The sequence below is a fragment of the Uloborus diversus genome, chromosome 3, assembly GCF_026930045.1.
Source record: "Uloborus diversus isolate 005 chromosome 3, Udiv.v.3.1, whole genome shotgun sequence".
In the NCBI taxonomy this organism is placed as follows: domain Eukaryota; kingdom Metazoa; phylum Arthropoda; class Arachnida; order Araneae; family Uloboridae; genus Uloborus; species Uloborus diversus.
Window position 1 is genome coordinate 52,484,895 of NC_072733.1, and position 14,227 is coordinate 52,499,121.

The following is a 14,227-nucleotide window of genomic DNA, read 5'->3' on the forward strand; positions in this document are numbered from 1 at the left end:
TTTTTAATAAATGCGTCAATTGGGAATATCACAAATTATGCTGAAATGCAAATTTTCATTGCATGCCTTCTTAAAGTACAGTTACCATCAATAAATTTATTAGTGGCTTTTTCCACCAAGGAACAGTACGGATATAACTGACATTCGGCATTCGTAACGAATGTTTAGCAAGCTAATCAAATTTTCCCACTTGTTAAATTTTTTTCTCCCCTGGGCGAAATTCTCCATGTATGAAGTAGCATTGTAAAGAATTTTTCCTGTTTTACGTGGCATACACAGTTAACGACTCGCAAGTAATCCTTTAAGTTAGGAATGGATTTTGCACAAATCCACAGCTAACTCTGGGGTTAAGTGTGCATCGTTTACTATACTATTTATCTCATGTTCGAAAATTCTCTAACCCCATAAGTTTGTAATGAATTTTACACAAATCCATTGCTTACTTATTGTGTAAACGATTAGCATCGTTTAACATGCATCTCGTACCAGAAAACTCTCATTACAATGATCTTTGTGCAGTAAAAAACTTGTCTAAGAAAGAGAGAGAGGCGGGGGGGGGGGGACGTTTCACATTCGTCACAAGTGTTTAGGTTAGCAAATGATATTTTCACATTTTTTCTCTCTCTCTCTCTTTTTTTTTTCTCTTGGACAAAAATATCTCTCTTCATAAAGTATCATTTTAATAAGAATTTTTCGATACGAGATGCACAGTAAATGATGCGCACCCAACCCCATAAGTTAGGAATGGATTGTACTTAAATCCACTGCTAACTTATCATTAAAACCTTTCAGCGAATAATTCCCACCCGACAGACCCAATGGAGATACTTATTGCTGGAGATCCCGTGAAACAGATAGCAAATTTCTTCTAACGTCAAAAACTACGGGAGATAGTGGGAAAAAAAGCAGAAAGAATTACAGGGTCTTTTGCAGCTGCCTTCGCAAGTCACGTATTAGCCATATGGTGGCTTATGCCGCAGCACCCACTGCTCCAGTTTCTTAAGGGGCACCCTCTGTTAAAATTTCTCGCAAAATTCGTGTGTATTTCTTAATAGAGCATGGCGAAAATTAAACCAGCTGCTGAGTTTTCACGAAGGTAAAATAAATAGTCGGAAAGTGCAACGTAAAAGCATGTGCCGGCTTCATTAATGAACAACAATATGTTGGATATAGCCTTTTTTTATCGCTGAGAAATGAAGTTGATTTTTTTTCTTTTACGAAATTGCATACTGCATTAAACAACCTGTTCTTTAACTGTCCACACTTTATAAATTCGATAATGTCATGTTTTGATCAGTTTATGGGCGATTCCACCGTCATGTATGTGACAAATTAGAAAACATTTTTCCTTAGATATATAAAAATATAAAAAAAAAAAAAAAATTCAGTGCTAAAAGTTAAAAATTCGTTTACCAAGCTAAGTTACTTAATTTGTGTGATTTGTTCAGGATGAACTTTTGGTCATCAGTTTCAGACTTCCTTTTTTTTTCTTTTTTCTTTACAAACTTACATGTCCTGCTGTTTTATATATCTGGACCGATTAAAGAAATCCCTTTAAAAACAGCTAAAACTATAGCAAAAAGTACAAGGGAGTTGTATGACATCACATAAGGTCATAAGGTCACGATATACAAATAGTGCTACATACTCTAAGTTTTAAAAAAATCAGATTTTAAATGCATTTTTTTTTCCTTATTTTTCATCTTACAGAATGGTATTTAATTCAATCATTTTTCTTGTGCAATTACTTTTCATTTTTATTTACTTTTGAACATATTTTTAATCCCTTCCACTTAGTAAGTCGAGTAACTAGATTCAACCGGGAGATGAATTTATCCTAACAACCATGGAAACGAAAGTCATATTTCCTAAGAAAATGAATGTTTCTCTTCACACGCATACTAAACTGCAAATTATTAAATGTATACTACAACATTATATTTGTTCCAATTAGTTTTCAATTCACCCCTTACTTTTTAAATTTCTTGCAAAGAGTTCCAGGCATAATATCAAATTTTCATTTGAAATACGACTGAACGTGTTACTTTATTACAGACGAATATTTCCTTGATCATAATGCGTAGCTTTCAGCAAAACATGTCAAACTTTTTTTCTAATTTAAAAAAATAGAAAAATAGCTTTCTTCTACTCAGAGGAGGTCTGATATGATTTTAAAAAGGAAGTAACTGGAACCACATTTAAATTTCTAATTTTATGACTCCCCGTCTAAAAAAATGACGTAGGTTGATTTAGGTCTTGTGTTTATATGTGTTTCATCGATGATTATGATAAATAAATTCTAGGACTTTCACACCGCATTAAATTAGCATTTAAAGCAAGGTTCTTTCTGAAGGGCATTGTAGTTAGATGCAGCAATATGTTTGAAACTGCGTGTTGTTTACTGTGGACGTACTCTTCTTGATATGTATTTTGTCGAGCGTGTAGCATTGTGTTTTTTCTTTCTTTTCAAACTCGTTTCTTATGGTGCGCGAAATGTAACTTTCACAATTTGAGGAGAAGTTTCGCAACTAAATTCATCATAAATAAAAATCATCATAATTTTTTTCAACAGTTTAAATTATCCTTTCTTAGGAAATTATATGTGTTTCATTTACATTGGAGCCTTGACTTTTAATACCTTTTAGTTTGTTTTGCCATCACATTTTTATTCGAGCAGAAATGTTAACTAAATCATGTAACAAATGATAAGAGGTTGATTTTAGATGTCCCGCACGTGACGCTTGCAAATTATTATTATTTTTTTCAAGCAACAAAAATATGTAATAAAAATATAACTACGTCTGACGTCTCTTTGTGCTAAAGGTAAGGATAAGAAAATGTGATATCTCCAGTTTGTTAAAAATATTAAGCTTTAAAACAAATTTTTGGAACAAAATTTGAGTCCGATTGTCCAGCACGTGACGGTAGAATGTCCCAGCAAACTTTCAAAGCTGTTTATTATGAAGCATAAAACTAACAAATATGTGAGCTTGCTTTCTGTGTTTTATTTTGGGCTGCTATAATCAAATTTTCTTTAACTTTGAACAGTCTCATTCTGCAATAACAATCTAAATAACGTATGCAGTTGCATTGTTAAAATTAGTTAACATAACACAATTGTTAACATGACATGCAAGTCTCAAAAAACAAAATGATTACCAAATGTGCGTGCTTGCTTTCAATTTTTACTTTGTACAATTGTAAATAAATTTTCAACTTTTACAATGAACATGCTTTCTCTTTTATAACCATGTGAACGACGCATTTCGTTTAATCGTTGACTAACTCGCAATTAGCTAATTGTATGTGACTAAAAGATTATTTTACTATTCTTGGAGGTACTTTTCCATTATCACAGTTCCGGAGAGGGCGGGAGTGAAATTGAAGTTCGAAAAACACCTTTGGGTGTAAGTTAAATAAATACATTTGTGCTGAAAAGTAAAATAAGAAATAACAACGTCAAGAAGTACAAATTGCAGATTACTGCAGACACGTAATTCGGCGTTACAAGAAACGCCTTCTTCAATGTAAAAGAAATGAGCTTATGGATGAAAAGACCTCGAGACAAAAGCGTGGATTTTTGTCGTACTTTAGTCGGATGTCTTTTCATCCATCAGCAAACTCACTTCATTTTCATTGATAATGGCGTTGCTTGTAACGTCGAAACACGTGTCTGCAGTAATCTGCAATTTGTGCTTTTTGACGTTGTTATTTCCTATTTCACCTCAGGGTGTATTCGTTTGCTCCAAAATGATTTGAATGAGTTCTGTTCATATGAAAACACTTCTTATTTAGTCTATCTGACGTGAATAAAATATCAGTTTAACAAGCAACTAAAATGATAATTCATTTGAGTTAATATTGAATTTATCAAACTAACGATCATAATACTTAAAATATAAAGTACTCATCGAATCAAAATGAATTTTACATATAAATATGCACAACTCCGACTCGACTTATTATTTTTTAAAACTAAGAAAATTGTTTTTCGTCTTTGCTACATCTCAATGTTATAAAATATTGAAAACTCCAATTTTCTCTTTATATTTTCGCTTCAGATTATAATTTAAGCCTCGATTCAACGATTGTCAAGGGACTGGAAAAAGTTATTGTTAAATCAAGGATATCGTTAAATCGAAGAGCGTAGACATTCAATGTAGTCAAATCTGGTCAGTGAAATGTATCGTTAAATTGAGGTAATCGTTAAATCGGGTGTCGTTAATTCGAAGTTATACTTCGTAAAAGATGTATGAATTAATTAAAAAGATTTTGTCTGAAAAACCTGCACACCCAACTTCTTTGGGCTGGGGCCTATCAGATTTTTTTAGAAATCTTTTCCGCTCCTCAATTGTTCTTCCATCCACCCTGATTCGTGGGGTGACTGTGCTCAACCATTCTGCCAGAGAATTTTTCTTCAACTGCAAAATAACTAGTAAAAACTCCTTTGAATCCTTAAAAAGAAAAAGGGACTTTCTGTTTATTCAAAAATGAGTCGCTTATTTATTATTTACTGTCATATTAGAAGTTATTATTATTTTATTTTATTATGTTTGCATTAGCTTGCAGTATCAAGTGAAACGAAAATTGTTTCGAAGAATTTGGAAGCAAAACGAAAATGTTTACTAACAAGAAACTGAAAGAAGCTATGGTTGATTTATTTCTTTAAGAGTATAAAATACGGACTGAGAAAAAAGCTCGCTATTCTTTGATGACATTCACAAAAGAAAAAAAAATCTGCTTTCAGAAAACGATCTAAAAAATAATTCGAACGAAACATCAACTATTAGTAGGGTACTAATGAGAGTTCTGCAACAGGAGGCGGTGGCGATGGTATGCATCTGCAATCCGCCTCCCCCTCCCACTCTTCCTCCCACCGCCTCCTCCACTTCCTCCCCACCCCCTCCCGACCTTGGGGTTGACCCTCCCCACGACCGGGGCCGCCGCGAGAACCCGTAGAAGGTGACGAGGGTTTTTCCCGCGTTTTAGATATTTTTCCCGCATTTTCGGACTTAGAATATTTTGAACTTGTCGTCATGGTATCCACAAAGTTTTTACTTTTTGGATGGCAACACTTGTTTGAGTTTCGGTTTTGGAATGGCAACACTTGTTGTCATGACAACCAGAGTTTTTAGTTTTCGGTTGGCAACACTTGTTGCTATGTTTTAACTTATGCTATGTTTAACGTCGGTGGCGCCATCTATTGAGAGGTTTATTTTTTATTTCCGGACTTTGAATATTTCTACGAATTTAATTATTTTTATTTTTACAGAGTGTTGAAGTTGGGAATCGAACACCCAAACTTTGAGTTAGCAAAAACGTATGCTAACCACTATGCTATATTTTTCATTACTCTTTCAGTCTTAATGTGAATCTGTACCATGACAACGAATATTACAATTAAATTAATTTTAAAACCATCAGTTAATTTACTCTTTAGTACTAATCATGGCATATCATTAACTGAATTTCAGCTCATAATTGAAACTATCATCATTATTATTATTTTTCATAATAACAAAGTTTTCACTTAAGTAAAGATTTATTTAAATACAACCCATTCGAGATTTTAGATTTGGTTCAATGCTTTGTGGACTTGAAATATATTTTAAACTTTGATTTTCTTTTTCATGCATTTCAAACTTTATCATTTTTATTTTTTCTAACTTGTTAAATTTTCTTAACTAATTTCATTTTTCTTTGTCAAATTTACAAATATTTTTTCTAACTTGTAAAAATTTCGAAGAAATAATTTTCTTAACTAATTTTTTTTGACTTTCATACAACAAAATATTTTTTCTTACTTGTTAAATTTTCAAAGAAATAATTAACTTAAATATTCTTTCACACATTTTGAACTTTAACGTTTTTTCCTGTCATTTAGCACTTTGATTTTTTTTTTTTTTTTTTTCACTATTTTAGCGTTTTTCAATTATTTTCAGTCTTTAACTATTTTCTTAACTTTTTAGTCTTTAACTAATTTCAAGCATTTCAGACTTAGATTATTTTTTCGTGATTTCGATTTTTTTTTTTTTTTTTAGTATATTTTAGAGTTTAATCATTTTCTCGCTTGTTTTTACTTTATCGTTTTTTTTTTTTTTTTCCCGATATTTTTAAACTTAGAAATTTTTCACAAGTAGTGACAGGAATCGAACCTTCAAATTTTTCAAAACGTTATCATGTCTTCAATTTTTGCAATCATGTCAAACTTGCAATCAATTTACTCGTAGTAGTAATTAACACTTATCATTAACAAATTTTCTCAGATTTTAAAAAAATCAACTTAATTAATTTTTTCCAGTAAGCAAATTGCGCACTCAAGTTACATTCCAACACTGCATATATGTTTCAAGAGTTTCATTGAATTTATCACATTCCATTTAATTAACTCTAATAATTACTTTTTCATTAATACTTAACTTAATCATTTTATCATACATTTATTCCAGTTACAAAATTATGCTTAAAAGTTATTTATTTTTCTTAGCACAAGAGATTTTAACATGTTCCTACTAAAATGCTTTTCACTCTAGTTTGAGTTTACTAAAATAGCAACTCATTTACGATTTAGATTCATTTAATCGTCTTTGATTCTTTTTTCATTGTTAATATTTTAAATTATCACATACGTTATTATTTTTATACATTTATCCATTTAATTTTCGAAAATCTACAATCAATTTACTTTTCGTATTAATTAACACTTATCACTATCAAATATTTTCATGAATTTTAAAAAATTATCTTCTTAAATAATTTTTTACTGTAACCAAATTTCCCACTCAAGTTATATTTTATCACTACATATGCTTTTCATGAGTTTCACTTAATTTATCGCATTTCATTTAATTAACTCTAATAATTATTTTTTATCATCGATATTTAAGTTAATCATATTTTCCTTTCTTTATTTTTTTTTTTTCATGCAAACACTCTTGATGGAATAAAACAAAATTTTCAACTTTCATGAATTAAATCCCCTCTGAATATTTTATTTTACTTTACCATACTTTACTATTTTACTTACTGCGTTTTACTATTTATCATTCATTACAGCTTTTCCAAAATATTACTTTACAACCAACCAATTTCATTAACAGAATTTTCATTACAATTTATAAATTTCACTTTTATTTAATTATTTTTTTACCTACGGTAAAATAAAACACATAACACAAAAATGTTAAACATCAATGAAGTACCCAAGAAATGTTAAAATTATAAGTCGAGTATCAAAACTTCATGTCAGCAAATTTTAAAAATAGACTTACCGAAAAATAACTTCTACTGAAATTCATTTCAAAACTTGGAATCAATTTACTCTTAGCATTAATAAACACTTATCATTAAGAAATTTTCATGGATTTTAAAAATCAACTTATTTAATTTTTTTCCAGTAAGCAAATTTCGCACTCAAGTTACATTTCATCACTACATATGCTTTTCAAGAGATTCATTTAATTTATCACATTTTATTTAATCAACTCCAATAATTATTTTTTGATTAGTATTTAACTTAGTCATTTCATCGCATAGTATTTTACTTTATTATTTTTTTTCATACAAGCACTCTTGTTAGAATAAAACAAAATTTTCATGAATTTGAATCACTTTGACTATTTCATTTTCCCAATAATATTTTATTTTACTTTAACATATTCTCACGCGTTTTACTATTTATCATTCATTTACCAAAGTGATGAAAAATGTTCCCGCTATTATATTCAAAATACAACTCTTTCAATATAGTTATTTTCCAAGACGAAAGTTAACAAGTTTTTTCTAAATTATTACTTTACAGCCAACTAATTTCATTAACAGAGTTTTCAATACAATTTATAAATTTCAGTTTTATTTATTAATTTTTCATTCGCATGCAAATAAATTCAAAGTCGCATATTTCATTCAAGTCGGCTTCAATTTTGTATAACTGAAGAAGCTTCCAACAAAACACTCCCACATCACAACCAAGACTTACAAAAGATATTTTTACAAAATTTCAAATCATTTCAGGAATATACACACTCATAGAAAATCCCCAACAAAATAAAATAAAAAGTTGGCTTAACACAATTTAAGACCTATCACAAGTACTATATTTGCTCCTTTTAAAGAATTTTCATTAAACTTCGTATTAATTTAATGCTAGTTCATGATCAACATAAACAGATAGGAACAGACACACACAATCTTCGTGAAAAAAAAAAAAAAAAACCCGGAAACAATAGTAAATTTATCATACGAAGAAAAAAATATTTTAAAGTCAAAAATCCAACCTTTGTAGGAAAAGACTCCTCCAATACTTATGCATTGATGCATTATTGAAGATAATGAATAATATTACAAAATATGCGTCGATTTTAAATTTAACAACGGCATAAAATGTAATATTATCCAAACTTCATTTCCATGCCTTCCTAGAATGTTCTGACTGCAACCAACACTCTCTTCGCTAAGCGTCCATCCACATCGAAAGCACAATGGATAATGAAAGATGAAACATAGGCTTATCTCAGATTTTATCTTATCATAGTGAGTCATGGAATTCACGTGGTAAGATTTCAACTCAATACTAACGGCTGTAAACACATGTGACCTCTTTTATCGCTGATAAAATGTTAGATATCACAACAAAACCATTTGTAATAATCTTATCGCCCAAAAACTTAATTAAAGAAGATACATCGATTTAAATCTTTATTTGAAACTAATTTCCTAATTAATTTCAAAACCACTGTCGACGATTTATTTATTTTTTATTTTTTCCCGAACTTGAACTGTCTACAAAGTTATTCTATTCTATTCGTTTCTCATGCACACACAGACACACACACACACTTAAAGACTTAATTTTTTCTATTCGCAATCATTCCACCATAACATTTTACATTTTCAAAAAGACCATAGTTATTACTTTTTTTCAACTGAGTTGTTTTCCAATGATTATTTCACTGTGGAGATTATTTTCAGTGCGTTCTTATTCTTTTAATAGTTTTCACCAATTAAGCATTACAATTATTTATTCTTCCAAAAACATAGCGATTTTCACATTTCCAAAAAATATTTCTAGTGATTTTATTTTTACAACAGCGAATTCAATTTCCTTAGAAATTTTCGAATGTATTTTGTCATATTAAAACGAATGCATTATTCAAGTTATACATATGTACATGGTGTAGCAATCAACCTTGAATGAATAATTGCAGGTCTTAACATATAAAAAAAATTTCAACTTGTAAGAATATTTCTTTTTTTTTTTTTTTTTTGTTTCAAAACAATATTTTTTCAAACTTGTAATATTTTTCTACTTAGAAAATGAAATCAAATATTTTTTTTTTCTTCAATTATATAAAATGTTTTTAAGAATTAATTTCTCAAACTTGTAATGTATTTCCACTAATTAAAAAAAATCAATTTTTTTTTCAATCATATAAAAATAAATTTTTAATCTTACAAAAATAATTTTTTCCGCAAAAATATTTTTTTCAAAACAAAAAATAATATTTTTATAACATATTATTTTTTTTTTCTTTTCAACCTTTTTTCACAAAACTATTTTTTTTTCTTTTTTTTTTTTTTTTTTTTTCAAATTTACAAAAATAAATTTAATCAACTGAATCTTCAAACAGAATGATTTAATTAATTTTAAAACTAGCAATCACTTTACTTTTTGTATTAATAACAACTATTGTTAATCCATTTACTCTTTGCGCTCTCAGTATTAATTAGCACACATGCATTACAAATAATAGTAATGTTTAAGATACTTATAAATCATTCACTCAAGCTTTCAAATATCCAATTATCATGTTATTGTTCAATCATGTGAGGGAACTTATAATGAAACTTTACTCATCAATCGAAATTATAAGCGAAAATATCACATTTTTAGCAATTAATATAATCATACAATTAACTTTGAATTTAAGAAAATTAAAAACTCTTATACACTTAGTAACACATAGGTCGAAATGGTTTACGATCAGGTGAGTGTCTTTTATCAATTGAGAGAACAACATAGTTGAGAAAGAGCGCTCACATTTCATATTAGAATTTATAAGTCTTTAAGGTATTTCTCCAATATTGAATTCAGTATTAATACGTATGAATTTCAACATGTGAATGTGACTGTATATTATTTTTCAACCCATTAACTTGTTTAAGGTTCACTATCATAATTTTCAACTTTTTCTTAACATATGTTGAAATATTTTACGTGTGTCAATCTATTGAAATATCACAAAAATCATATTCTCACTCAAACTTTATTACAATACCATACAGTGAAACAAACAAAATACAGCCATTCTAAAGCTTGCTTACAAGAAAACGCATGTAGAAATATATGAAAGATTAATTTCAAAGCACAAATCATCAACTATATACAACGCAAAGCAATAAAACAAGTTTAACTGCCTTAAAGGATAACAGATACATTTTGAAGGATAGAGGTAATTCATTTATAAAACTTATTAATTTACTACTTAGCTAAAGGTGCGTATTTCGCAGTCTGAACTTCCACATTGACAATATGATCCAACGTCCACCCAGATCCAAGTTGTATAAACACCTCTAAGGCGTTTTCAACCTGACCAATAGCATCATTCAAATGTTCTAAGATAGTGTCCTTAACAAGTTCTATTCGCATTACACTTCTAAAATAAGAAGTAATCAAATTATCATCATCATCATTATCATTATCACCAACATAACGACTCAGCACTGCCTTCATTACTATGCACCATTTAATGCTTCGTTTTTCATCTATTTCATCCTCCAATATTTGAATAATTTGGGGTCTTAACTCATCAAAACACATTTTTATGTCTTGAGAATTTTGAGGAGCAGGTGTTACAAACTCCGTAGCAAAAACACCGAATGCAGTTTGTCGAGTAGGTTTTAATCTCTTTGGGACATGAGTTTTCACTGTAACTTGCTTCACTGCACTATGCATAACACGAACGTGATGCAAAAGGGTAGATTTACTAGCAAGCACTTTTTCCGCACTGATCACATGTATAGCTTCGTCCATGTATCAGGATATGCCTTTTCAAACTATCCTCTCGTTTAAACTTTCTGTCACATTTCGAACATGCAAAGGTGGTAGTAGAATTATGAATCTTCAAATGACGATTCAAAGCAGATTTCCACTTGAATGACTTTCCACATTCTTGACATATGAATGAGGGACCATGCTCCTTAATATGTAGATTCAAATGCTTTCTTTCATCGAATAGCATGTCGCACTTTTCACATCTATAAGACTTCTTTCTAGAATGTATCTTTTGATGACTTCTCAAAGTAGACTCACGCCCAAAGGAAGCATTACATTTCATACAACAAAATGGTTTCATTCCTGAATGAGTCTTAAGATGTTGATTCAAATTTGAATTTGAACTAAATTGCTTCCCACATGAAGCACATACCTGTAAAAGATATAAAGGAAAAATAAATCAAAAATTATCAGAAACTTTTTTTTATTTAAGTCAATTCTATCATTGAAAATAGCATTTAAAACACTAGCACATATGAAGTTTCGTGCTATATACTTTCTCAACATCATTTCATCATCTAAATTTAAACTCAAATGAAATGTAAATAAATACATAAAACGTGAAAACAAAACTCCTGTTTACATCATATTCAATTCTTTTAATAAGACAAGAATCCGAAAGTTGAAATTTTATAAAAGTTCATTTAAAAATACAGCACACAATATCGTTTACTGTTCCGCTACCAAAATTCCGCATGTACAATTTTTCCACTAAACTAACAAGCTTCTTTAGAATATTAAAGTAAGATGCTTATCAAATAAGCGCAAACCTTCAAGTAAGCACATTCTATGAAAATATTAATCAATTTTCATGAAATGATTATTTCGTACTCACACTTTTGAAATAGAAAAATTGGTGAAATCTTTACCCAAAATCATTTATTATATTATTTTCATACTGCTTGAGCCCTCAAATATTTCAACAAAAGAATTATCACATAACACACTCAAAAATAAATACTTACATGTGATGATAAAACATCTTCACGACTCACACCACCATCAACAATATTCGAGTTTTCCCTATGATTTTCCATTAGAAAAGCTCTAAAGAAATTCGAAACACCAAGTTAAAATTTTCAACTGTTCGAAAAAGTTTTTCGATAGAAGTTAACTTCAGCACAGAAAACCTCCCGTCACGATCGGAATGGAATCCAAACCACCAAATGATCTTTCGAAGTAACCACATCAAATTTATACTTTCGAAGGATGCGTTAAACAAAAAGGTGAAATTATCAACCAATGAGAATGCTAAATGAAATGGATGAGAGAACCAATGAGCTTAATGCATCTGTTTGAATACAATCCTTTCACAACAGTAAAAAATAAAACAAAATTAATAAATAAATAAAGATAAATTCAATCCATATGTGACCATCAAGATCTTTCTCAAAATTTGTCGAAGACTACTCTGAGTGGAGTTGAGTTGTTTTTCTCAAAATTTATGAAACTTAAATTTTGAGAAAAACAACTCAACTCCACTCAGAGTAGTCTTCGACAAATTTTGAGAAAGATCTTGATGGTCACATATGGATTGAATTTATCTTTATTTATTTATTAATTTTGTTTTATTTTTTACTGTTGTGAAAGGATTGTATTCAAACAGATGCATTAAGCTCATTGGTTCTCTCATCCATTTCATTTAGCATTCTCATTGGTTGATAATTTCACCTTTTTGTTTAACGCATCCTTCGAAAGTATAAATTTGATGTGGTTACTTCGAAAGATCATTTGGTGGTTTGGATTCCATTCCGATCGTGACGGGAGGTTTTCTGTGCTGAAGTTAACTTCTATCGAAAAACTTTTTCGAACAGTTGAAAATTTTAACTTGGTGTTTCGAATTTCTTTAGAGCTTTTCTAATGGAAAATCATAGGGAAAACTCGAATATTGTTGATGGTGGTGTGAGTCGTGAAGATGTTTTATCATCACATGTAAGTATTTATTTTTGAGTGTGTTATGTGATAATTCTTTTGTTGAAATATTTGAGGGCTCAAGCAGTATGAAAATAATATAATAAATGATTTTGGGTAAAGATTTCACCAATTTTTCTATTTCAAAAGTGTGAGTACGAAATAATCATTTCATGAAAATTGATTAATATTTTCATAGAATGTGCTTACTTGAAGGTTTGCGCTTATTTGATAAGCATCTTACTTTAATATTCTAAAGAAGCTTGTTAGTTTAGTGGAAAAATTGTACATGCGGAATTTTGGTAGCGGAACAGTAAACGATATTGTGTGCTGTATTTTTAAATGAACTTTTATAAAATTTCAACTTTCGGATTCTTGTCTTATTAAAAGAATTGAATATGATGTAAACAGGAGTTTTGTTTTCACGTTTTATGTATTTATTTACATTTCATTTGAGTTTAAATTTAGATGATGAAATGATGTTGAGAAAGTATATAGCACGAAACTTCATATGTGCTAGTGTTTTAAATGCTATTTTCAATGATAGAATTGACTTAAATAAAAAAAAGTTTCTGATAATTTTTGATTTATTTTTCCTTTATATCTTTTACAGGTATGTGCTTCATGTGGGAAGCAATTTAGTTCAAATTCAAATTTGAATCAACATCTTAAGACTCATTCAGGAATGAAACCATTTTGTTGTATGAAATGTAATGCTTCCTTTGGGCGTGAGTCTACTTTGAGAAGTCATCAAAAGATACATTCTAGAAAGAAGTCTTATAGATGTGAAAAGTGCGACATGCTATTCGATGAAAGAAAGCATTTGAATCTACATATTAAGGAGCATGGTCCCTCATTCATATGTCAAGAATGTGGAAAGTCATTCAAGTGGAAATCTGCTTTGAATCGTCATTTGAAGATTCATAATTCTACTACCACCTTTGCATGTTCGAAATGTGACAGAAAGTTTAAACGAGAGGATAGTTTGAAAAGGCATATACTGATACATGGACGAAGCTATACATGTGATCAGTGCGGAAAAAGTGCTTGCTAGTAAATCTACCCTTTTGCATCACGTTCGTGTTATGCATAGTGTAGTGAAGCAAGTTACAGTGAAAACTTATGTCCCAAAGAGATTAAAACCTACTCGACAAACTACATTCGGTGTTTTTGCTACGGAGTTTGTAACACCTGCTCCTAAAAATTCTCAAGACATAAAAATGTGTTTTGATGAGTTAAGACTCCAAATTATTCAAATATTGG